Source organism: Cyanistes caeruleus, chromosome 8 (assembly GCF_971803275.1).
Source record: "Cyanistes caeruleus chromosome 8, bCyaCae1.hap1.1, whole genome shotgun sequence".
NCBI classification, from domain to species: Eukaryota; Metazoa; Chordata; class Aves; order Passeriformes; family Paridae; genus Cyanistes; species Cyanistes caeruleus.
Genome location: NC_141708.1, coordinates 11,616,708 through 11,643,542, shown reverse-complemented (window position 1 = coordinate 11,643,542; position 26,835 = coordinate 11,616,708). Strand labels below are relative to the sequence as shown.

Here is a 26,835-nt window from a genome sequence, read left to right as displayed (position 1 = left end):
AGTAAATATAGGATGTGGGCATGCCTGGCAGTGACAGCTTTCTTGTGGTGCCAGCAGGCCCTCTGCCAGGTAATGCTGAACTCCCGGTGAGAGCTGCTCAGAGCACCTTTGGGATGTGTACAGAAGAGTTCTGTGGTGAGATGAAATATTTAAAACCACTTTGGGTTGAAGCGAGGTGGGAGAGCAGCAGCCTCTTTAATCTGTGCACAGCTTTAAGACTGCATGTGAATCATTGATGAGGAGGGAAGAGTGTTTCTAAAGCTCTGGCAGGTCATTAAACCTGGTGATGGACTCATTAAACAGGGAGCTGCATGGAAAGCCCTGGACATAATACTGGAGTATTTCACATCTATTGCCCCGTGGAGTGCTAGCACTTTTTACCTGTGACTTTCAAGGTATCATTGCAGGGTATTTTATTAATAAAGGCAAATGTCTTAGGTCAGTGGATTGTGTTACATAACAGAAAATGTGCAAAAAGCTTTTTGATCTGTGAGGCAAAAACATAAGAGGACACAATAGTTGGAATTCAGGACTCATGTTTCTAAACAACTGATTGCATTGCAGAGGGGGATTGGGTAAATCACCACTGCCAAATCTTTTATGTGGGACTTAATTGGGCTGGAGAAGGTGGGGAGTGTTGCAGTGTTAGTGTTCCCATAGCTTCAGTGGAAGAGAAGTAGAAAATGACACTTTGTCAAGTGGTGTCCTCGAATCCACGTGTGCTCACAGTTTCTGCTGGCCTCAGTGCCCCACCATAGTGCTGTTTGACCTCTGCTGTACCTGCTGATCTGTGCCTCAGGCTCTCACTGACCCACCTGCAAAGACTGTACATGCTGGTTGATGGGTTGGATAATTTTCTGGCCTTGGCAATGACAAATTGCATTGTCACGTGATCTTTTCAAGTGGTTTGAACATTGTTCTCTTTGGAGAGAATTTTGCTTTTCAGCAAAACTGTGGTGAAGTGCTGGCCATCGATTTGAGCAAACCTAGACTTGCTTACAGGCCCTGCACTTCATTTCTGATTGTTAAGTACACAGACCTAGATACTTGAATGTATTGCCCTCTTGGCTTTGGGTAGGTTTGCAGGATTTAAACAACATCCCTGATTGCTGTACATTTACATAGCTGTGTTCCAAAGCACTGTGCAAATGCCAGGCAGAGGAGATGGCATCTGCCTTCCTCAGGGGGATGGACATTGTCCCTCACCTGGCAAGCAGTCAGCAAGTGACCTTTTCTGCAGAAAGCTGCAGCTGTCTGCCCTTGATTCTGTGGCCCTCAGGAGAGACTGGAAACAGCTGCAAAGGAAAAGAACCCTCAAATTTGCAATGGGGAGGAGGAGCAAGAGGTTAGCAATGTGGAGGATGCTTCTGGATTGAGAGCTCTGAGTTCCTCTTCCCTCTGTTTCTTGGTCTGCAGGAGAATGAAAGGAGCTGGAGGTAACTTAGAGGAAAGAGGAAGGGCTTGTCCATCGTGGCAGAGGTGTGGGAATATCTCACTCAGATGAGGCCTTAAGGCTCAGGTAAGTCCATGGATTGCTTGGAGCCATAGCTGGTGGCAGGGTAGTGAAAGAGCTTCATTCCCCTTGCTGGGTGTGGTAGCTACATCTTGGTGTTTATAGTTTCTTCTTAAAGTTATGTTGGGACATCTTACTTCTAAATGCAATTGCTTCTGGCAGTGTGGAGAGCTGATGCTACTTAATATTGCTTAGGAATTCAGAAGAGGAAGTGGAAAATAATTAAATATGAAGTTCTGCTGCTTCTGTACATGAAGTTATCAAAGATGCTCTAGTTTTGTTCTCAACTAAACAGTAATCGAGTTGTTCCTTTTGCTTTTTCTTTTTTATTCTTTGCTTGAAACAAATACTCTCTCCCTTAAATAAGCTATTTCCAGAAATCCTGTAAGTGTGCTCATTGGAGGTGGGAAGAGGGGTATGTGTGAGGGTTTGGGAATGCACAGTTGGGTATAAGAAATGCAGTGGGAAAGAACAAATGAATTCTGGCACTGTAAGTGAAGATTAAGCAGTGAAGAGAGTGCAGCTTCAGCTGGCAGTCATTGCATGAACAGCTTGGATATTTCAATAATCAGTTTAAAGTTGAGTTTATCAGGTTCTTCAAGGTGTATGGTTGTAGCTCAAAGCCATTGAAAGTCAAGAGAGATTATGACAGTGTGGAGTAAAAATGCATTAATGAGATCTCCTCCATCCATGTGAGGAGGAGACAGAGCTGGTGTTGTCAGGAGCAGTTTTCTATTACTTGTGATCCTTAACTACTGTTCTCAGCAAGGAACAGACAATGTTGTCTTTCTGTGGAAAGCTGAGACACTACCTGAAGCTGAACCACCTCTGGACTCTCCTAGTGGCTTGTGCCTCTCCAGTCCCATGAAAGCATCTATTTTCTTTGCCCTCCAGATGAACAAAGTGGCCAGCAGTGGACAGACAGAAACAAGAGCTCATCCTTTCCCAGGTGTGCTCTGGCTGGTGGATGCCACTCTCTCCTAAGTCAGTGGGGTTGCAGGGAATGGCCTATGTGGCTGTGCTGCCCTGGCTGTCAGACAGAAAACTGCACAAGCTTCTTCCTTCAGTGGGGCTGGACTACTGTGTAGTGTGTTTTGAGTATTTCTGCTTGGGCAAGTCCATGGGTAATTACCTTGAGAAGAACTGCCACCCTTGGGAATCTCTGGGGATACCCAGAGGCTGTGCTGTCTGTGGCACTCCTCCGCCACTAATTACAGGCGGCAACTCTGTTAGATGCTGCACGAAGAAATTAATCTTTATTTCCTGCTTAATCAAAAGCATCTTGTTAGAATGGTTTGTTTCATTTTGGAGCTCTGTGGTGTGTGATCCCTCTCTCATTTCCAGCCTTCAGACTGGAAGGAATTCTGTCCCTTCTGATTTCTACAGTGTGTAGCCAGTCTTCAGCTGAGATTTTTGGCAACTAGCAAAGGGCAGCCTGGACCTTGACCACAGTCATCTGTCCCACAAGCAATTACTGCAGCTGCTCTCCATTTCTGCCCATGGGGAGGTTGAGACTTGACCTAGAAGGAGGAGTGGTGCTTTGAGAGCCAAATCTGCCGGCTGGATGTAGTGGTGTCAATAGGGAACGTGCTTGCCTGGGAGGGTTTTTTTGTGTTCATGCTTGTCTTTTTACTCTCTTTTTACTCAGAGGCTGGCCTGATCCTTCTGCTAGGCAGGTAAAGGTGCATTTGAATAGCACCTCCTACTGAGAGACGAGTGAACATCCAGACAATCTTCCATCCCATTGTCTCGTGAAAGAAGAAAAATGTCTGTGTTATATTTTCCCTCTGGAATGACTTTGGTGCACTTGATATTATTCCATAATCATCTGTGTCTTTTTGTTTTACTACTTTCAGCAGATTGGTGTAGCAGTTTTTTTTCAAATCCAGTGGGACAGCAGGTTGTAGAGACAGGTAGAAGGGAAGTTCAGGGGGGAAAATATCCCAAAAAAAGCTACCACTCTTTCCTGCATCTAAAGGACTGGAATAAAATGAATTTGAAAAGCATGAAATTACTCAATATAATTTACATGACTAGGGCAAGGAAGGATGCATGTGCACTTGCTGAATGTGTGTTAAGGAGGGGCCTACAAAAGGTTGCTGAGAGCAGCAACATAAAACTAAGAAAAAGCGAAACTTTAAGCTGGAAAGAATAGAAATTGTCCTGATGAGAGATATTTATCAAGCTGTGGGTGATTTCCTTAAGGGAATGGATAAACTCTCCATTGCTGGGGCTTTTTTAAGGCAAACTGGACAAAACAGTAAGAAGTACGGTCTAGGAACTAATTTGCTGTCAATTTGATGGATTAATGACCTAATTGGTCCTTTGGTTTCCTTCCATCTCTCATGCCTACTGTTCTGTGAGCAGCGGCTTCTAGTCATTAGGAATAAACTAGGTGAAAGGAATATGTTACTGGAAATACTCATTTACTTTCAATGATTTGGTAATTTTCCAGCCCTCTTGGTCATGATAAAGCCTTGGTGCTGTATGAGATAGAATAGGTGTGGGGCTCAGAGGCTGCCAAACTAAAACTTGCTTTTTGCTTTCCCTACAAGGCCTTGAGTTGTTTCTGTCTGTTGGACAGGATATTTTTCTGAGACCTGGCTACTCTTTCAAAGCTGTGGCAATTCATCGTCTCTTCTACATCTGTAGGCTGGTCTGTGCCACCCTGCCCTCTCTGCAGGCTCCTTGGGGCTTCTCCAGAGCACAAATAGGCAGGCAGATGGTTTTTGCACCACATTTCGAGAATCTGGGCTATCTGGTGAGGCAAACCAGATGGGAAGTTTTAAAAACATCCTTTTCCTTTCCCCATGTGTTTTTCACCTTCCAAGTTTCCTGTGCTGCCTAACTTCCCAAATGTCCTACACAGAAACTGGATACATGATCAGGGAAAGAAGGAGGATATGATGGCTGTATTTTGGTATTTTTGGTTCCTGGAAATGACTTCCCATGCACTGGAGAAAACTTCAGGATGGTCAAGGTACTCAAGAGACCAGAACCTGCCAGTTCATTGAGAGAACATCAAGGTGGTTTGGGGTAAGCACAGCAAGACACACAGCTGTGGCTTCAACCCATTGCATTTCATCCCAGTAACAATAAAGATTTTTTAAATTTCCCATTCTCCTTGACTGCTTACTCTTTCCTTTGTCTTTTTCTCTACCATTTAGGCTATGTGGACCATGGCTATATCTACTGTGCTGCCACACTCAGGATTTCAAGTACTGAGAAAAATGTCTTGCTTCTAGCTTCCTTGTCATCTCTTTCCTTTTGTACATCTGCTGGTAAAACAACCTGGCAATAGATGAAACTTTAAATACATTAGGCATTCATTTACATTTGAAGAGGGAAATAAAATATGCATGACTCACCATAATTCAGATTCACAGACTGCTTCCAGATTATGTTTCTGCAATCAAAATTTGACTTTTTAAAACAGTTTTAATGACTGTAGGTGGTGGTATTTTTTTCCTTTTTTTGAGGTTTAAATGGTGGAGTTCTCAGGGCATTCAATGAACACTTCCTCATTTGATAGAGGTGATCTCTGGATTTCATGATTTCTTTTCAAAGTCTTCAAGTCTGGTAAACTGTAAACATCATCAGTCCCTCTAACCTTGGGTGGAGCTGTGCAGACTGAGCCTTGGTTGGAATTGGTCCCACTATTTTTTATGTTCCTGAACTCAGCTCAGTCATAGCCTTTCTCTTATCTCATTTTCTATAGCTTCTTTTATCAAATTGCTTACAGGTGTCTGTTCCCTTGGAATGCAGAGTGCTTTTACTGATTTTAAATTGGCCAAAACAACTTTGGCAAATACCACTTGAAGCTGCAGCTCCTATAACCCCCTTGTGTTTTATCTTTCATTATTTTGCTGTTTTCATTATTTGATGCTGTTCCGTATTACCCAATTGTAAATTAACAGAAAGGAATGGCAGTGGAGTGGAACCACTGATCCTCTGTCTACAGTTCAGACTAATCTTAAAATCATTGGTATAAAGAGCACAAACTTTATGCTGAAAGGAGATTTCTGCAGACTGTATCCTTTCTCAGTGCAGTGCAGGATTTCTGTGTGTATGAGAAGGGTTGTGATTGCACATGTGAAGACTAGTGCAGATCTTGGAGTCCTTTGGGAGAAGCAGTAGTGAAGTTTTTAGGTAGTGAAGACTTGTGCTGCAGGGAGATGAAACTGGTGAAGGAGTGTTATGTTAATATCAAATGCCAGAAGATTAGAAAAATCAGCGTCTTTTGAAAACACTTGAAGGGGAATGGCCACCGTGCTGTGTCTGACTCCTTTGGCCACTTGCACTTAATGAATGCTCTTGGAACAGCAGCTCTGCTACTGAACTGAGGTGTGCACCCTGCTGGTTAGTTTTGTGTGCCCTGTGGACAGAGAATGAAAGTGCTAATGCATGATTTATGTGTCAGCACAGCTACATTACCTGGCTCAGCTGCACAGTGCACCTGTGGAACAGAGGCTGCATCTCTCCAGGGTACAGTACTTCTTACCCTGACCCTCTGCTTTGCTGAGGTGGTTCCAGCTGCTCCTCCTGGAAGGGGAAGCATCCTGTGTGCTGCTTCTGTGATGCTTGAGAAGAGGGAGGAAAAACTGCCTGTGCTCAGCTGCTGACCAGCAAGCAGGATGCAGCATTGTTAGTCATGGGTGTCCCTGAGCTGAATGTACCTGCTGAACTGGGAACCCAAGGAAGGTGACAGAGACAGTCTCTCAAGGCAATTTTATAGCAATCATTTCCTCAATAATGTGAATATGGCGATTTTAGAGCTCATATTTTGTTTTAGAAGCTTATACTCTATTTGTGGGTTTCCCTTCTGGATTCTGCTAAAGCCTGCCTGAAAAGGGATGGGGAAGAGGAAATGTAAAGAGGCTAAATCAGAAGTGTGAGCCTAAGAGAGGTGGGACAGTTTGACTTGGAATTCCGACCATTTTTATTTTCCTGACTTATGTTCTGGTGATCGCAGCAGTCACCAAAGGCTGATCTATTATGCAGGACCTGGACTCTAGTCTGAGCTTGTCTACTGCTTTGGGGTCTGTGTGTGGGTGCTGCCTCTTGGAAATGCTTCTGGGACATGGCCAGCTACAGGCTGAGTCTTCAGGCTGTGTAGGTTTGTGGTGCAGGGGCAACAGTACATGAGATACAAGCAAATGGTGTGAGTACCATATGGATAATGGCTATTTATTAATATTCCCTATTCTCTGGATGACATTTGGAAAACACAACAGCTGGACTGTCCTATAAAGAAATTCAAATGACTTGGAATGGAGACATTAACTTTATTCTGTGAAGATTTTGTAGAAGACACATTACCTTCAAGGGTATGCTGTTTTCCACAGATCTTGATCTCTTGGAGTTTTATTTCTGTTGTTGATTCATGAGAGGCTTAGGAAAGCCATGTGTAATCCAGCAGGTGGTTATCAACTTTATCATACTGGCAAGGTGTGGCAGCAGGATAAAAGTCAAGAATTATCTTCTCTATTGATTTAATGTAACCTCTATTCAGCAGAGAGCACAGTTAAATGCAGATATACAGCTCTTGGCTGCGTGGTCCTTCTATCCCCTAACATGGGTGATATTGGATAGGGATGTAAATCCTGACTGCCAGGGTGCTTCCTCTTTTGAACCTGTGCCATTGTGTCATGTTCTTAAAAGTTCTTTTGTGTCTCAGTTAGAAATCCCAGCTGTGGGAGTTTAGTTCACCTGTAAATGAAGAGATTGCAAGAGAAGGGAATAGCTATGAGATGTCCTTTTTACGTGTTGTGAGATGTTTTCTGCTGTGCTCACTCACCAGCCAGAGCTGAGTAGCAGACTTGCTCCCAGCTGGGCTGAGATGGGACAGCACTATACAGAGCTTTTTAATCAAGCAGATGATCTTGCTATCAGTGTTGGGATATTATGTCTTGAAGCTCCTCTGTTTTATTTCCTAAAATCCTTATGATGTCTGTCCCTGCAAAAGCACTGGTGTGTTTGGGAGTGGCACGGTGCTTTTCATGATCTTAAGTGTGCCTATTAAAACAAAAAAACACCGAACTGAAAATCCATTTTCTCCTTGCAGGTCTTGAGCAATTTTGTAAGATATAATAAGATGAGCAATCTGGTTCTGGCAGTGAAAAGAACAGATGCCAAGCTATAATTTCCCTTACCAGAAAATGCTGTGGAGTCACTTTGTTGTAGAGAGGAAAATCTGGGTTATTAATAGAGGACAGTTAAAACTTGGAGTCCTGAGAGCACACACTTCTTCTGGTCTGTGCCATATGGAGGATGGTGGGCAGGGAAACATTCTGGCCAGCCAGGAGAGAGATTACAACATCTTGGAACAGAAGAAGTTGTCTATACCTTGACTTAGCAGCAGCAACTGCTGGGTAGCACATCCGATAACACCAAGGAGTTGTGTTTCTGACTACAGGAACTGTTGCTATATATTTCTTTGAAGGCCAGACTCCATGGAAAATGGCAGAGCAAAGCTGGAATTACCCAATTGCACTGAACTGGTACCGTGGGGCCCTTTTCACACTTCTCAGATGAACAGATTCAAGGAATTGGCAAAACCAAAAAAAAAGTCTTAAGAATGTTGAAATTTGCTGTTGTGAATATGTACTTCTTCTTATCTCCAGAAATATTCTGGGTGTGTCATTATCCCCACCTCATTGACAAGGTCAGACACCAACAAGCTTCCACTTGCACCCACTTTTTCTGGGGATACAGATGTGCAGCACTGGTGGTTGGTGCTGAGTCACAGTTCACACCTGAGTTTACTATATTTTAATATCGCTGGGCTGGCAAGCCCTAACTTGTTTAAGCAGTTTGCAACTTGTTCCCTATTCTGTCCACCTCCCTTCTTATTATGATAGTGTTAAGTGTTGGGTCACAACCAACCTGTTTTTTGCAGGCTGTCAGAGAGATAACATTGCACTCTCAGCATCATCAGTTTGTTCATCTCCATTAACTGGTGGGCTTATGCTTTTCTTTCCTCTCTCCTTTTAATGTATTTATAGAGTCTTTGTTGCCTTTATGTCCTTGTTAGCTGTAATTCAACTTGTGCCTTAGCCTTTCTGATTTATCCCTGCATGCTTATGCTAGTCCTTTATAGTTTGAGTTGCTTGTCCTTGTTCCCACTTTCTATACAGTTGCTTTTTGATTGTTCAGCCTTTAAAGTGCTCCTAATGTAACCATATTGGTTTCAAGCTATGTTCACTAGCTTTGCTCTGTACCAGGATAGGCTGCTATTGTGCTTTTTGTACAGTCCCTTTCAGCACTACCAAATCCTCTGCATTCCTCCCTACCTTAGGTTATCTTCCCAAGAGACCATCCCTCACAGTTCTGAATGTGTTCAAGTCTGACACTTTTTTGTTTGAGTCCACTGTCCTCATTCTCCTGGACTCTTTCCCTTCCTCTTCTGCCTTATGATCACTTTCATCTGCATTGCTTTCCAACTTTCAGTCCTTAACAGTTTCTCCTTATTGGAATGAAATCTAAGTTCTTGCTACTTACTATAGTTTACCTCAGCTTTTAAAACAAAGACTCATTAACATCACAAAGAGCCTAGACTCTGTTTTGTATTGTGCTGTTTCCAGTAACCAATATCCTCCAGAGAAGGTGACACTTCTGCTATTTACCCAGAAAAGACTCATCCACTTGCTTCTCTCTGGATAATTCTCTTCTTCCCACTTTCTCTCGGGGAAGAGATCTGGAAGAGACTCTGACATTTCTCCTGTTTCTGAGCTTCAAGCAAGCATTGCTACCATGAATGTAGCACCCCTTCCCTTTTTCTAGTGTTATTCCCCCAAATAAATGCATTTACAGCTTCCCCTTTTTTCTGTGCTATTTCTTATAACATTATTTGAAGTAGGGAAAAATTCCAATGTTAGACACCAAGTAAGTAAAATCAGAATAGGAACCTTTATAACCTCAACCAGAAATTGATTTTTCTTTCACAGTGGGCTTTGAGCTACTGTGAAACATCTCTGCTCATTATTGGGATCCAATACAAAAGCTGATAAAGTAAAGCTGGTGTATTACAGCTTTGCTTTAAATTCTCTCTGCCCCTCTCCTTAACAGGCTGTATCAGAGAGTGTATTTACTGTGTCATTTGAGGCTTCTCCTCTGATACTACTTACAAATGATAGGATGAGAGGAAGTGGCCCTATGGTGCACAGGTGAGGTTTAAACTGGATGTTAGGAAAAGTTTCTTCACATAAAGGGTATGGAGCACTGGAAAAGGTTGCCCAGGAAAGTGGTTCACCAGTTTTGAGGTATTTGGAAGAAATTAAAATGTGGTGCTTAGGGATGTGGTTTGGTTGTGGTCTTGACAGTGTTAGCATTACAGCTGGATTTTATCTTAAAGGTCTTTTCCAATCTAAATGATTCTGTGCTTCCACTTGTTTCTTCAGAGAAGAGTTACCTCATCAACTAGCTCTGGGAATCAAGATACCACATTAATTCTCATTTGTCTGTCCCTCACAGGATCTCCAGTCTGGCCTCTCATGGCTTTCTGTTAAAATCGTCATTTCCTGCCCCCACATTTGCAAGCTTGGCTGGTCTCAGGTGACATGGATGCCACAGATTTAATAGCAGGAATAGGTAAATGTGCATGTGAAAGGGGACAAGCATTTTCAGTAGAACTGATGCATAGTTATGAAGAAACAGTACAGATGCAGAACAATAGTTTTTATTGGACTTGCAACTCTCTGCAGTATTTGTTATATTCCTAAGTGTTATCAGCCATCACTGGACCTATTAGCTTGATACCATTGCTCATGAAAGCCACTTTTTTCTTGGTTTTTTTTTTTTCTTTTTTTTTTTTTCCCCCTGAATTCTTAGGCTGGAAGTATTAACTCATTATGTCAGATGCTGCTTCAGTCTTGCTGACTTAGAATGTCTTCCAAGAAGTTGTTTGCCTAAGGTGAGAAAGAGGAATGATTCTATTATAAGAAGCTTAAGAGATCATTTGCCTTTCATGTGAGTTGATTGATTCAGCTAGTGCAGATCACAGATGGGCGAATGATTTGACTACCAGCTGAGCTGGGATAGGAGTGGTAGGTTCAAGTTTCTACTGTGCTCTAGAGTTAATCCATTGCCAAAATCAGAGGTTTTCAGAAGCCTAACTCTGAAGAGGGGGTAGAGATGCAAGTTTTTGATTCAGATATCACAATCTCTGAAGTCCCCTCTTGTTTGAAGGCATACATATATACCTTTCTTTTGTGTCTGGAGCCTGGAAATTTTAAAGGTTCTTCAGTAATAAATGGCTGGGACACAGTTTGCCTAGAGAAGAAACCTCATGCCAGGTACAGGTTATCAACTACTGGAATAAATTAATTCTAAACTCATGTGAGCACCCTCTTTCAGACATAAAGTGGCCTTTGTCAGAGGAATGTCAGAGGAGTGAGTGGCAGGGCTTAAAGCTTCCAGGACAATGATATCCATTTGGGAATATAAGGAATCTTAATTCATGTGTGCTGCCTCTATGCCACTTGCTAATGTACTTCATCTTTTCTGAGCATTCTGATAATGAAATGACCCACAGTTAAGTCTCCTAAGCAATTACATGAGCATAACCCTCACAAATGCTGGTTTCTTTCACAAACACCGATGGCAACAAATGTAAAACCTGTTCTGCACAACTGTAGCTACTGTCAATATTTCCCACGTCTGGCAGCATTCCTTCCTGATGTCTCATTTTTCCAGCAGTGCTATTCAACCACCTCTGCCAAGATGCAAAGAATTCTTTGCATCCTGCCATATCTGTTTGTCTTTTCCATATAGATATATTTTGAGGCTCAGGCCCTGTCTCACAGGGACAATCCAGTTGCATACCAAAGCAGACAACTGTAGCAGTGGGTTGTATAGATGTTGAGCTGAAAAGAAAGGCCTGCATAGTGGACTGTTCCCAGGCAAAAATTAGCAGTGAATTGGTCTTCATATTGCCTTTTGCACCTCAGTAATTTTTCACCTACACATGAACAGACAGATCAACACTGAGCTCTGAAGGAAACCATTTGTTGCATTAACAGATAATTATTGGGGAACCCTGTATCATCACAGGAAATATAAGCCTGCTTCTGTGTGTAACAGGATAGCCATCTGTCCTGGGGTCTTTAACCTCTAGACCTAACAGCACAAGGATGAAAACAGAGAAACCTTCCTATTAGAGCACAGGGATCAGAGGAGGCCTCTGTAATTACTAACCATTAAATAAAGTATGCCCCTTAGTCTTTAAATGCCAAGGCACATGTGTAATTAGCTGATAAATTGCAAATGAATAATTAGCCAGCAGCAAAATCCAGAGGAGCAGAGGGATGCTATTCACCTTCCCTTTCTTCTTGCAGGGAAGAGCGCTATGTACATTGCTTACTTTAATGAAAAGTTGGTTATTGGGTTAAAAGGCACAAGGACTAATGAGAATTGGGACACTGCACTTCACAGAATGTCTGGCCCCAGGATTTCCTGTCTTATGAGCCACTGGTGATATTTATATAGTTTGGAGATGAATGATGTTCATGCCCTCTGTTATTTCATGTGGGCTGTGTTTGTGCACAGTCTGAGAGCTGTGGAACAGAAGCTGCTGCTAGAGTACCTGGCAGTCCTTCCACCCGTGGAAATTATCAGCCTTGGAATGTTTGTAGGACTGGAGTTTTGGGTCCAGATCTGTAGGATTGAGGCTAGATTTCCAGCTGCCTGGTGCTGGTTCAATGCTGATATACAAGGATTGCTCCAACATCCTGACTTAGATGCCTTGTGATGATCGCAAGGAATGGATCCTTATTCAGGTCACTGTGCTGAGCTGCAGCACATCAGCTGAGTTGACTGTCCTTGACTGCTGGGTTAAAAAACACACAAACAAAAAAAAGCAATTCACTTTAATCTCCCTTCTTGGCAGTCTAAACTGTGCTAGATAATCTTACCCATTTTTATGATGAGTTTCAATGGACATTTACAGTACTTCAGAAATGCAATCAATCATATGCCTATATGAGCTTCTCTTATTTTCATAATTACTAAATCTTTAAAAATAGTTTCCCTCTAGACACATCAATATTTCTAGATTTGACAAAAGTTGGAGTGAAACAAATAGAATCAGACTTAAATGCTGAAATCAGATTTCTTTCAACTAACTCCCCAAATCGGGAATTTTCATATCAAAGGGTGTATTGAAAGGTGTATTGATTGTTCTGAGTGCCTGAAAACCTCACCATGTTTAGCAATGTAACTCTGGGTCTAACAATCTGAAGCAGACTCGTTACAGTGTTCAAGAAATGAGCATTTTTTTAAAATGGAATTACTCGTTTGCTTGCAGTACACTACTCAGCCTTTAGATGTCTCTTGCTGCTGAAATCAGTTTGGAAAGGGCACTCTGGTTTTCAAGTAAAAGGGAATGTAAGTTTTGCTGAAGCCTCTTTCTGTTATCTTTAATGAGTGACTTTATATGTGACATTATTTTTGAAAAAATATCTAATTCCATACACCATGGCAAATAACAAGGGTGGGTAGCGATGCTCCTAGCTCCCAGATCAGTTGATACATTTCTTCCCAAAGCAGCTTTTTGGAACTCTGAAGCTTATGATTCTGTCTAAATATAACATTTCCAGCAAAGTATATATGTATTTCTAAAGTTCGAACACATAGAAATTAATTTGTGATCACAGACCAGCAAAGATGTTTTTAAACATTAGATTAATATAAGAAGAAATAGAACTGGCATTCTGGAAATGACTTTAGAAATACTCTTTTATAAGTACATACATAAAAATTATTTCATATACATAAGCTTTTCCTCTCAAATAATCCCGCAGCATTTTGCAGATGGATGTGCTAACTATAGCCAGTGAAGAACCAAACATTAAAATGCAACCTGAGAAGTGCTAAGATTCAGAAAAATTTGCAGATTTTGAAGAAAACTGCTTGCTCCAGAACCTGTTTTTAAATGCTGAGTTTTATCTTCCTTTCTCTGGATTGCATAAAACTGTCCCCTCCAAAGATGCAATTTTTTTTTCTTAAAAAATTGTTTTGAGAACCTTTTGTGTTTTGCATGATTTTTCCTTTCCCCTCCCCCAAATACACTCAACATGAGCTGATGTAAATCTGATAGTGTTGAATACGGCATGACCCCACCACAAAGCTTTAACTTTGGGAGTCAAGGGTATGAAATAGCAAATCAAAATCAGAGGAAACTAAGGAGAGCTAAAAGAGTGTTTCAGATTGTTAAAATCTGTTTGGGGAAGAAGGCTTATAACCTGCTTCTTTCAATTAGTGCACCACTGTTTTGATTATCAGGATTAATGATCTTGACTTTTGGCTCTCAATCAAAGAACTATGTCTCTGGTGCAATTCATTTTTCCTACTGAATAGCTGATTTAGAAGCCATTAAATAACCTCCAGAATCTCCAGCGTTGCTAGAAGCTGCCATGAGTGAAGCTGTGGGCAGTTTCTGGTTGTATTTGATTAGGCAGTTTCTTCATTCCACTGCACTTCTGGAAAATTCCAAAGCTTTCTGTGCTGAGAACTTTCTGGGTAGATTTGTGATGGGAATGACCAGTGGAACCTGGTGGAAGGAGATGTGTGAAATAGGCAGAAATCATCACTGCAGAGTGCTTGACCAGAGCCTGTGAGGCTGTGAAGAAAACTTGTTTTAAGATGACAGCCTTCTCCAAAAGTACAAAAAGTTGGAAATCTTACAGGAGGAACAGTTCTTTAAAGAACTCTGACCTAACTTTCCACTCCAAAAGCTTTGGAAGCAGACATGTTTTTAACAATTTGAAAGACATGATTTATATCACCCTTAAGAAAAACTAAGATCTATTGGGGTTGGTTTAGATCAAAGTGGTCATTCCTGAGGGTATAGGAGTAGAATAGACAAGATCATTTGTTCACTGTATCTTCTGTGATTCCTCGATTATATCTCATTTCATACTCAGTCCTGGGATGTGAAGGCATTGGAATATTTGGGACTTCTCCTCAATGATTTTTCTCACTTGTGTGATGGGAAGGTTTGTGCCAAGGGGCTGGGCCATGTTATGTTGGGGTGTTAATGAGCTGATCTCTACAGAAGACACGATACGTGATACATTGCACTGTTGAACTTATGCCTAATTTTTAATTTGTATGACTTATTAGGGCTTAATTTTAGAACTCTAAAGATGCTAAATCTAAATGCTAATTTTTAATTGCAGAGGCAGAGATGAAAATGCTTACATATTTAAAGAGTAGTTGAGTTAAGGCATCATAGTTCTCAAGGCAGTTTTATCTTTTCTGTCAGCTAATATTGGGTTCCTAGGAGCTTTGACAATGCCAGAAAACTCATTGTTTCATTTTCTGAGAAGAACGTTGCACAGTGTTTGTGGACAGAGGGAAGAATTCATGCTTAAAGAACCTTTGTTTGAAAAAGTCTGTTTGATTTACTCTTAGGGATTTTCAGGCCAGCATTCTCAGCCCAAGGCTTCTGTGATCATGGAATATATGAGATTTTCTGATACTCCTAGTCAGGAAAATTCAGGGAGTCACAAGTGAAGTTGGGACTGTATTTTCCTCTGAAGTCATAAAAATGAAAAGCACAAGGGGTATTTATGATATCACTCTGAGATCATGACCTCAAAAGATTGCATAAATTAAGTGACAGGACAACCAGGTGCTTGATGGAGACCATGAGCTCCATCAGGCCAACAGGATTGTTTCTGTTTTTGGTGTCATGCAGGAGTGAGAACAAGTGTAAATGGTTTTGCCACTGATTTTCTTGTCTAGTCACCTAAGCTTTCCTTCTGTAGTCTTCTAGCATGTTGAGAACTGAAACCATTCTTTGTGTCTCAGATCTTTGGATAGAAACTAGAGGTTTGGGCTCAGATCTTGACCACATCCATAAATATCCTATACTGTTGCCTTGGAGCAAAATCTACTGTTGGTAGATTACTGTCCTTCAAAATAGTGGTGAGAAATTACCACAAAACAAGCTCTGTCAATTCTGGTCTCTTCAGGATCAAATTTCATTCAGGACAGGAACTAACTTTAGATAGTCACAATCTAGCTGAATTTTAGCAAGCAATAGGATTGCCTGAAGACCAAAGAGAACGGATGTGGAAGTGTCGGTGTTACCTGAGTGCATTGAGCAATGGATTGATTCTGCTTTTAAAGGGAAGTGCTTCAGAGTGTGACTTGTGAGAAGGTGTAAAGAGGATTAGGTCCCTCCTGAACTGATGGAAGAATTCCTGGCACCCACAGGCCCCTTGAATGGAGGTGAAAGCAGCTTACAGACAAGTGTCAGGGCACTAAGGAGTGCTGTGTGTGCAGATGTGCCAACAACAGACTCCAGGACTTGATGGGTCAGAGACTCTTTTGCAGGTAATGCTCTACAGGTGCTTGAAGCTCTAATAATTCTTAAATCAGTAGTGAGGACAGGAATGAGCTCTAAACATCCTCTGACAAACCCTAAATTTGATGCATGGGAGGAAGATTTCATCTTGGTCTTCTGTCACTCCAGTTTTGTGCCACAACTATCGGCACAAATGGTTTCCATAATGTATCTTGATTTGGACCTACACCCCTTCACAGGCTTCAGGTCTCTTAATCTCATTTACTGACTGCAGAAAACCACATATTATAATTTTGTTCCTCTGTCCCTTCTGTGTCTAGCTGTAGGGATAGACAGGCATGCCTTAACTGAGCTCGGTCTATGGTTGCTGTAACTTGTCTTCTGTCTACTTTTCCCTTTCCTAGCTTGAGGATCTCAGAGATGGCAGCTAACAAAAGGTAAGGATGAAAGTCCTGGGGAGACTGAAATGGCTCATTGTCAGTCCACACTAGATTTCCTTTAAAAGTTCAATTTCATGAGGAAAGCAGGCTGAGGCCTCCAAAATATTAATCTTTGGGCCAGTGCCCTGCACAGGGAATATGAATCTCTGCAAATGGTTCTACTGGGGGATGAGAAACCAGATGCAGATCCCACAGTGCATCATAGATTCTCTGTTCTGCTGTTTGCCACCACAGCAGTTCACAGGGATAGCCCTTGATGGCCTGACCTCCAGGGAGACACAAACACACCAGAAAAGCACTGTGCCAAGAGCTACCAGAGCCCAAAGTTCCAGCAGCCAGAAAGAGGAGGTTGCTCATCTTTGCATTGCAGTGAATCTCTCTGCAGATATTTGCATCACAGGAAAAGCTCTGGGAAAGGGTAAATCTCAGTGGCTTCAAAAGCCAGGCTTCCATGGAGCTCCTTACAATGCTTTCAAAGGAAGCTGTCTTAGGCTGTTTCATGGGTGCTCATCAGCCCAGAGGAAGCTTCTGGAGAAAGATTTCTGCTGAAATTGCTGTCTTTGTTAGACTCTTGGCTGTAAAAGTTTTATAAGAATGTCCTTGGAAGGCCTTTCTGGAGGCAAAGGATTTATAATATCCAAGAAAATACAGATATTTGTAAATGAAAAAATTACCAAAGACTTTAGATAGCTCATGTGATTGGACCCTATAAATACACTTTATATCAAGCCCCTGTTATGGCAACAGTCCGTCACATGTTTCCCTTCATGGATTTCTGAGGCTGTTCTGGAGCTTGGTGGGAACCCATCTGGTGTTTGGATCCCTTCTTAGAGACTGCAGTGACTTGTTTTGTCTTCACAGACTTCTGGCTGTTACTAATGGCCAGACAGCAGGGAGCTAAGAGCAGAATGGTGAGGAGGGTGCAGAGGAAAGGTCTTTCACCCCATGTTCCTGAGGTTGTCTTAATTAAGGCATAAAGGGCAAGCAGGGTTTTTTTTCCTCTTATGCACATTGAAAACAACTGCTTGAATGTGTCAAAAACATTTCATTCTGTTCATGGCCTTCTCTGTGTATTGATTTACTCAATTAGTAGTGCATGGCATGTTTTTCTTTTTAACAAAACGGTGTGGGACTTTTGACATTCAAAGGATTGGACAATGTGCAGGAAACACACAAGCTGTTGGAAATAGTCTTTGGTACAGAGATCCCTGGGTCTCTTCTCATCTAATACTTGGAGCTTCTACAAAGCACAAAGTACTCCACTTTTTCCTGTCTTTGCAAAGTATTTATGGCAATAGAGACATTGTTACCTGTAATTGTTGAGACCCTTATAATGCCACTGACTGCAAGAAAAAAAGTGAATTACATGAAGAAAGAAACCAAACTCAAACAGTTTTAGTTATTTTGTTTCTGTAGTGTTGACATCAAATACCAGACATCAAATGGAGTGAAACAAAGTCCCTAATGTCTTGTTTTTGTGAAAAGACATAATGATCTCTCCCTCTCTGACAGACAGTTTATTTTTGGTCACATTCAAAGCTCTGTTTCCTTTGCTCCTGGTAATGGGAGGATGTGCCCCTGAAATGTGTCTGTATGGAACAAGGTTGGAGCTTGAACTGAATGTTTTAAGAAGGATAATCAAACATTTGTGCTGCTGTGTTCTTCCCCCTCTGCCAGATGTGAGCCAGAGATGCTGCTTGATCAGAGCACAGAGGCTGAGGTCTGGCCTCCTTGCTGCCTTCCTGATGGCACAGACATATTGACTCTCCTGTACTGGCACCAGGGGCCTCTTTTTATCTTGCAGCGTTGGACTGCAATTGGACAGTTCTTCAGCCAGATTCCAGAGGAGCCTTCTGGGCTCCTCTCTTTCATTTTCACTGCTCAGAGCTTGAGGTTTTATAGAATTAATATGGCTTCTAACTGGAATGGGCAAAACATTTAAAGAAGCAATAGAAATGCTGGTAGCTCATTTTCTCTCATTCCTATGGTTTCCTGCTGTATAGGTTGCTCAGCTGGGAATCCATGTTAGTGGAGGAATGGAACCTGGATATTTCTGCTTGGAACTGGAGGGGTCTCTGTCAGACTAAAGCAAACCTGAAAAGAGCCCTTGGCAATACGTGAAGGTTGGGATATTGCTGGCTGTAGGAAACTGTGCTGACACTTGTCAGCTTGGCATAACTCAATAAGGCTGGCTGTGTGCAGTTAAAAGTCTATGTAACTCACTAAGCAAATTTTGCCTCAAGGTTAAAGTGCCAAATTCTGGTAGAATTTAAATATATCTTCATTAGCATCTTAGAAAATCCCATCGTCAGTGACCTGCTGGGTAGCTTCCTTTTATTGTACATTGTTTTACCTGCTCTTTTGCTTTAATTTTTTGAAATGAACTGGGATGATGCTCATCAGGAATAAAATGTCTCATTTCTTGGTAGAGACACTGAAATCAGTGATTTAAACACTTGTTCTGAAAGAGGTGGGGGGGACATTCAATTTTAAAATTTCATGAAACCAAAAATATATGTGTTACGGGGGTTTAGCTAGGCCAATTTGAGTCCTGTAAGTCTCAGAAGATGCTTAGCTATTTCATGTTGGTCTGTATGTGGATTGCTAGCTCCTGATTTTAGGAAATACTGACTGTTTAATCAGTATCTGAGGGCTTAAGGATTGTTTAGGTTAGGTGAAAAAATAGCTGGTGCAACTAAACACTTTCCTGATACAATTGCACTCATCCAGTGAATGTAGGCCAGCCTTTCTTTCAGTTAGTTTGCCCCCCCCCCCCCCAAAAAAACCCAAATATGTATTTGAAATGCATACTCACTTGAAGAACCTCCCATGCATGGGTAAACAATCAGTCTCGTCTGAGACTCATCATTTCCTTATCTTTCACGAAAAGGGTGGTTTCATTTTTCCCTTCTATCTAAATGGAGGAAGGCTACTAAACCAGTCCTCTGGAAAGTGGTGTGAGCACTTAAAAATCACAGCAAGGTAACAGTGAGACAAAGCATCTCAAATATAGCCCTATTTGGACTTTGGCAAGTAAAAAACTAATTTATTTCTAAGGCGTTTTGTTTAGGCAGCATATAACCAATATTTTTTCTCTTCACACTCAAAATACTGTCTCATACATTTTTTTCTGTATCCTTGCTTTTTGTCACAGTGTGCTCAATATGGTCCCCAGAAGAACGTGGGACAGACATCTATTGTCATATGAGCTGTGACGGACCCTGGAGATTAAATTATACAGTTAGAGCTGCTGCTGACAGCTCATTGATTTCTGACAGGTTTGCTCAGGAGAGGAATCAATTTGAGATGTATTTAACTCTTCATCCTTACCTTGGAAAGGGGGTTCTCTTACGGCTGCAGAAAGAGGCTGAAAAGAGGGTGCCCAGTGTGTGGGACAGATACTTGCCCCAGCTGCCCATCTGACAGGAGCAGAGTTGCCTGGCTGGGTTTCCCTTGTTCTGCTCAATGCAGTTCCCCTGTGGAATTGAGGGCCAGCTGCCATCAGTTTGAAGAAGGGCTGAAATCCCCTACCTGTTCCTGCTGGGGTGCTCATAGCAGGACCTTGGTCTGTGTGCAGGATTAAGATGGGCTGGGGCAGTTTACAAGGGGAATATCCCAAACAGCTTTAACTCTTTGAGAGTCTCTGAGTCTATCTGATGTGTGACATGAGGATACAGCCCACACATCTGAGGGCATTTCTAGACTGGTGAGTATTTCAAACATGGTAACTTCATACAGCAGCCTGTGAACCTCTTCACCAGAGCAAGTTCTGCTCTAAAAACAAAACTGTCCCCTCTTTAACTGGCAATGACCCTGGTGCTCTTGGGAGGCTTCACTCAATCTTCTGCTAAAGGCGACTATTCATTCACTCTGTAGCATAATTGCCCTATTTCAAGGCTAGAGCCACCTTCCCTTGGGACAGGTTTCACCTTTGCTCAGCTGAGCATGTGTAGGAGTGATCCACAGGAGCACATGGAAAGCAATTTAAAGTAGCAAATTCCCTGCTGCTTTCGGAAGCTGTTAAATCAGGCAGCTCTGGAGTGAAGAGAGGGTAAAATGCAAGAAATTCTCCCATTCTGAATAGTTTTTTCTGTTGCAAGCTGACATGGCTATTTTCCCTCAATGCTAAATTCTTCCAGTATAAATTTTTCAACAAGGATTTTCTTTTTTCTTAACAACAGTGGAAGGAAAAAAACCCAACAAGATAAAGGTGGGAATTTTGATGAATATCCTATGTATTTGTAGTCTGACATTTCCTCTAACTCAATAGATCTATAATAAAATAATAAAAAATGATGTTTGGATACAGATGAGTAATATTTTTACCACTTGTTTGGCACTGATTGATGGAAAGACTATGTCTGACTGTTCTGTCTTGAATGACAGAAATAGGTCATGAGACTGAGTGAAGTTAATAAATGATAAAGGTCCAGATTCTGCCTGTCTCATACACAGCAAGAGTTTTAATTCAGGTAGTAAACATCTCCCTCTGATTTGCCTTTGCAGTGGGCTGTGCTGATGTGTGACCTACAGAATGAGGCAGCTCATGCAATAGGAATGAAGGTCTTTGTTCTGGTGTCTCCAGTAATGTCCAGTGGAAGTTGTCTTTAGACACTGCTATGGTGCACTCTTTCCACCACTTCCAAGTGATTAGAAGTTTCTTTGTTAGTTGAAGGCTTCAGCATCTGTCAGTTTTGGATGGTTTGGTTGAGATTCTGCTTGCCCTAAATCCTTCATGATGTCAAGTTAACCAGACCTGGCTAAAGCAGCTTCAATTAAAACACTTGGCTTCCTCAGCCTTGTTTTGCTACTTATCACACACACACAGTGAAGCCACAGAGCAGTTTTTATACATGACCTGGTGGGTTTGGTTGGTTTGATTTTCTGGGGACCTTGAAATACTTTCACCAACATGAGCCAGCTCCTTCTGATATGCATAACTGTTTCTGCTGTGTTCAGGAGAAATATCCCAAATAGTCTGAGAACAGCCATTCATGGAGGACCAGTTTGGACTGGTTTTTATTGTTAATTTGTGATTAATGGGTAGACACAATCTGCAAGTGAGTACACTCTGTGCTACTTCTACAAGTCTGTAGAAATAATCTGCTGGATTTCTTGTTTGACCTATTTTACATAAAATTCCTGGGCAGTGTAACAGATATTAAACCAATAAAGATACGTGCAAATAGAATACTATAAATGTCTCCCAACTCTAATGAAAAAGAGAATACTCTTTCAGATTTTTAATTTTATGTTTTGCTAGCTGATAGCACTTATTATAGAGGTCTCTCTGGTCTAAAATTGGACAGAAAGATTTGAATTGAGTAATGCTTAAAGTTTCAATTTGTAAACAGTTCATTAACATTTTCTTTTAACTAAATGGTTATTAAAATATTATCTTCCTCTCCATCAGATCAATAGGAGCTTCTCCAGAGGTATGTGTAGCCAGCTGTAACAAACAGTGTTCATATTTATACTGGGCCTGTGCTGTTCATGGCTCATCTATGGTTTGCTAGTGGTTAATATCCACAGCAAAGCCATCAAATAAAATGTGACTTCTCCCTTGTGCCTGACCAGTCTGTTGGTGTCAGACCCTGCTATGGGGACTCCACTGAACCATCCACTATACCTGAGGGTGGCCTGACTAACTTGATCGGGGGCATGTACCAACAGTGTAAGAGAGCTGAATCCTTTGTTATAATTTAGGAAGAGACCCCTCCACCTGGATATCCCTGCTTTTAGGTGATCATGTCATCTGCTGCTGGCAGCTGCATTTAAACTGAATTTAAAGCAATACACAGCCAAGCTTGATCACCAGTGAAAGTTGCTCAAAGTAGTCTTCAGTATGCACCAAATGAGATTCTTACCCAACAGGAGTCCCTGTGGGGGAGAGGACAGTTTCAGCCCACTGACTGATCACAGAAGTTACAGTGGAGTCTTCCCTGACTTCTCCCCATCATTAATTCACCATTATACTATTTCTTTCCTTTTAGGTAGAGCCTGAGTGACTCCAGTCGTACACACCTTTGTTTCTGACTGGTGTAAAAGTCTTGCTTTGCTCTGAAATGTCTAGCTAATGAAGTATAGAGCACATGCTGATTGAGGGGTGGCTGCATCTTGGAGGGAGGTAGCTTTGGGATGGACAAGAGAGTGAACCAAGCTCATCTGCAGAGAGATATCTTGCCACAGTTGTTGGTTCAGCAGCAAGACATCTCCTGTCTCCTTTGGTTGACAGCTGCTGTGTGATTTATCAGCTACATGGTGCCAACTACTTCCTATTCCTGCAAGGATTACAGCAGAGCCTGGCTGCCATGTCTCCACCTTCATTTCATCCCCTTAGTCTGTACACAAGGTTGCAGGCTGTGTTGTGTGGGGAATCATTGTGGAACACATTTTGTACATGCCAATTGCATTCCATCCTATAATTTCTGTACTAACTTCTTCTGGAATGAGAATAATATAGCTTCTAAGTTTTCTCTAATTTTGCCCACAGTCATCATCCCACACGGGGATAATTGTACTAATGGCCCTTTTTAATATAAAGAAAACATTAGTTGAGAACCAAGGATTGTTACAATAAATTTCCTGGAACATTAAGTAATTTGTTTCTCACAGAGCTGTTTCTCTCTGTACTCCTGGTTCCAGTCACTGTATACTCAAGTCCATCAGCATCTTGCAATATAGGAAAGGGTTTAGCTTGAAAACTCCTGACTATCTGTCATGGACAGACAGGGACAATATTTAATTTAAGCCCTTCAGTAGCTTATCATTCATCATTGTTTGGATTTTAGATGCCACACTACAACACTAAGATATTTTTTTCAGTGCTGGAGGGAGTACTATGAACCAGGCCCACATGACCTGTTTACAGGAAGCCAATGTTACAGCAAAGGAGGAGAAACTTGATTTCTTGAGTCCTTGACTGGGCTAATAACTGGGACCCTGGCCCCATTAGTGTCAGCAAACAGCTTTGGTTCCTGTTTTTTGTCTTATGGACAAGAAACAGATTCACTAAGGAGAAGTAAAGCCCCCAAACCCTTGAGAGATCAATGGCAGAGCTGGCACCAGCTGTAAGCTACAGAGAGCTTTTGATGCAGGATGCTACCTTGCTGTTTTTAAACATGTTCAATTAAAACTGTCTGAGTTTTGTGCACCTTTCTTTTTCATCTCAGTTATGTGCAGCTTTCCTCTGTTACTTGCTACATGAATTGCCAACCTGGCCTCTCTAAGAAGCTGCTGTCTCTGGAGGATGAAGCTTTTGAAACAAAACAACCCACCATCACCACTCCTCTACAACAAACCCAACACCCTAAACCTAAAAAAGGAACAAGCCGGAACCCCAAACTGTGAATTCATGTCTGCAATGCCCTGGGGAACAATACTGCAATGACAGCTGCCCACTTGCCTTCTAGACTCAAAAACCAAGTAGGTTTTTGTGAGAAGCCCAAGTATGTTTTTCTGTGTTCTCATACTCTCTGTAACCAAACCTCAGGCTGAAGTTGCACCTTGAGATCACTGCCTCAGAAGTTGTCTTAACTTTCAAGAAGTTGCACCAGGAACATCAAAATATGTGAAGACTGCTTTCCAGCATGGCTGTTGACTCCTTTTGTCTTTCCATCCATAAGACGAGGGCCAGGGAGAGAAAGAGCTGAATTTTTCGATGTCTAGCAGAAAAACATCTCCCAAGAAGAGACATTAATTCTGGGGTATCTTTTCTCTTCAAATACTGAAACTCTTTTGAGGAAGGTCATGCCTCTGAAGCCTCCCCAGTTCATGAAACTGGTTTGATAATGACCAGTTAATTAAAAATAGGATGGGTGGAAGGGGTAGGCACTCCTGAAGGGATTTCCAAATTGTTATGAGCATGTCAGAGGGCATATAGATCTATGAATTAATACCATTAAACTGTACAGCCTGGAGTAAGATTTGCTGCAGAGATTACTTTCAGAAATAGGAAATTTTCTTTTCCAGATATATAGATATTGGGCTGTGCACTGGGAGCAGAGGTACCGAGGTTTACCAGAGCTGCCTTTGCTTGATGTTTGGGTTACTGTAATGCATTTTCTGCAGAGGTGTTAGAATAAATTAAACTGAATTCCTCAGGGGTTGTGCTTGCTGGGATGACACGAAAGTCAACCCTGGCTGTTGTCCCAGGAGACGTATGTGGGAGCAGATTTGTCTGTATGATTTTACTGGTTTACTTTGAATTAAGCACTCAGTTCACTTTGCTAAAAGCAAAATATGTTGCAGCACTGCTATAACTTGAGAGTTAAAAAACAGATGAGCTCTCAATACTGATTGATTGAGAGGTTCCTTCTCTAGCAGAGAGGTCCTAACTGGACTGTTGGACTGACCTTCTACCCTTGTAGTAACACTCCAGACAGTATGGACTTGGCTTTTGAAATCAGCACTGCTTGAAATGGTGGAAAGCTAGGGGATGACCTAGTGGAAATGTGTTACTTGCATTGCTCACAATTGCCCCCTTCCCTTAAAGACATGACTTTGCTGTGGTCTAAGTGGTTTGTTAATTCAACTGAGACACTGTGTACATGACAAAGTGCTGGCTTTGGTGGTATTTACAGACTGCTCCCAATGTTTGGTGGATGTAATGAAAGCGGGGGCCAGCATTTTCCAAAAAATTTGGTCCTGATGGTCTTTTAAGAGGTGCTTGTGCTTCAGCACCAGATGTCATTATGAGAATTTAATGAATTTGTTAAATAGTCATCCTTTTCAAAGATCTTTTTCTCATCATCTGTGTTATTTTAATGAGACTTTCATTGGTTTCATCATTGCTTTGTAGTGATACAACTGTTAATCAGATGTTAACCAGGGGAACTAACTCATAACTTTCTTCATGTATCTTTATCTTGTAGGATAAATTTCTCCAAATTTCCTATCACAGACTTCTCCCCCAGCCAATTTTTTTGTGGTTTTACCTATGTGATTGCATTTTTTCTTTATTAAATGTTGTATTTAAAGGGAGTTGTTTTATTACCAGCACTGAGAATTGGGCTGCTTTACCCTAGGGTTAGGGACAAATTCATAAAAAATAATAAATTAAAAAAAACTCTTCCAAGCAGACTAAAAGCAACATGTTCACACTCAAAGAGCAGAGACAGTTGGCTAACTGGTTTTGCTTGGCACATGGAGTTCTTCTGCCTGCCACCAGTCTGTACTCTGCCTAGAAATAACATTCTCTGTCATGTTGCACCCTGATTTGGCTCTGTGGCTCTATTTAGTAAAGAAACTGCTGGAATATCTGACACCACTCTTCAGCCTGGGACATAACACTCCTGTGTGAATTGGCTCTTATTCCCAACTCTTGCTGGGCCTGGTCTTTGCTGCCAGGCTGTATGCTTGTATTGCCACTTGCCACTAACATCTGGTAATAAATATAGAACTTTCTGCTTATTGCCCTTGATATCTAATTATATTCTGAACTGTTTTTCTTCAATGCACCTCATAATGTCATGCTGTAAAAGATGAGGAAGACAAGTTTTAACAATTCCCTGCTTAAAGGCAACAGGTGATGCTCGCAGTGTGAGCCATCCTGCCTGTTACATTGGTCCCATTATAGTTGAGGCTGTGTACCCAAAGGATAATAAAGATCACTGCTCGATGGCCAAAGATGAAATTTTCATAATCATACCCTAGGAATTTGATAGTTTTCAGTTTCTGATAAAGAATGATGTGGTTTTAGTGTGCTAAGCACATGTAGCCTCTGATGCTTTCAGACCAGAGGACTGAGTGGGGTATCTCAGCAGCTGTGTCCAGCAGAGGAAGCAGGATCCACAGCAGCAGTGGGTTTTGCTGGAGTTGGGCATAACACAAGGAGGGAAATGGTGCTTCAGATAAAGAGTGGAAAGTTGGGATGAAAAAGCTACCAAGCATCCTGCAGACTGGCAAGCAATGAGGTGGATCTACACCTGTAACCACTGGAGCAGGGATGGATCTGCCAGGAAGGTCAGCTGCAATAATATGACATTAAAGAAATCAATGTGACCTTGACAAGCACATGGCCTGGTCAGGCAATATTGATTCACTAATGACATGCTGTTGCATAATCCTCCCCTATTTGGGTCTGATGGTTTCTAGACATGATTGATTTCAGTGTTTGCAAGGAAGCACATAAGAAACAAAGAACATAAATTATTCTGTAAAAGTTGGTTCTGGAAAGTAAAAATGTTTTGAACAGCAGAGGAGAATTCTGTAGCAGGCTGACAGACTTGTGTATCCTTTTTTTTAACATATTTTGAATCTTAATGCTAACTTCTCATAGAATCACAGAAATGTTTGGTTAGAAAGGACCTTAAAGCCTTCTCTTCTGCAGGCTGAACAGCTGCAGCTCTGTCTTCACAAGGGAGGTGCTCCAGCCCTCTGATCATTCTTGTGCTCCTTCTCTGGACTTGCTCCAAAGTGTCTGTGCTGAGTGCTCCAGAGCTGGACACCGTACTCCAGGAGGGGTCTCAGAGATCAGCAATAAGGGGGCCGAAACACCTTCCTCTTGTGCTCCTCAAGGATGATGAAAGATCCACTCTTCCTTCCCACCACGGTCCACAAAGAGTCCAGTTCCT

The 26,835-nt window shown here is 41.7% G+C and overlaps 1 long non-coding RNA gene across 1 annotated transcript; it reads left to right on the top strand.

Annotated features, from left to right (window-relative positions):
* The first annotated feature begins 1,335 nt into the window (after positions 1-1,335).
* On the top strand, positions 1,336-25,686 carry LOC111931294 (uncharacterized). Its single transcript, XR_015289733.1, has 2 exons — positions 1,336-1,519; positions 23,434-25,686. It is a non-coding gene; the product is annotated as an uncharacterized LOC111931294 (long non-coding RNA).
* Positions 25,687-26,835: the final 1,149 nt, after the last annotated feature.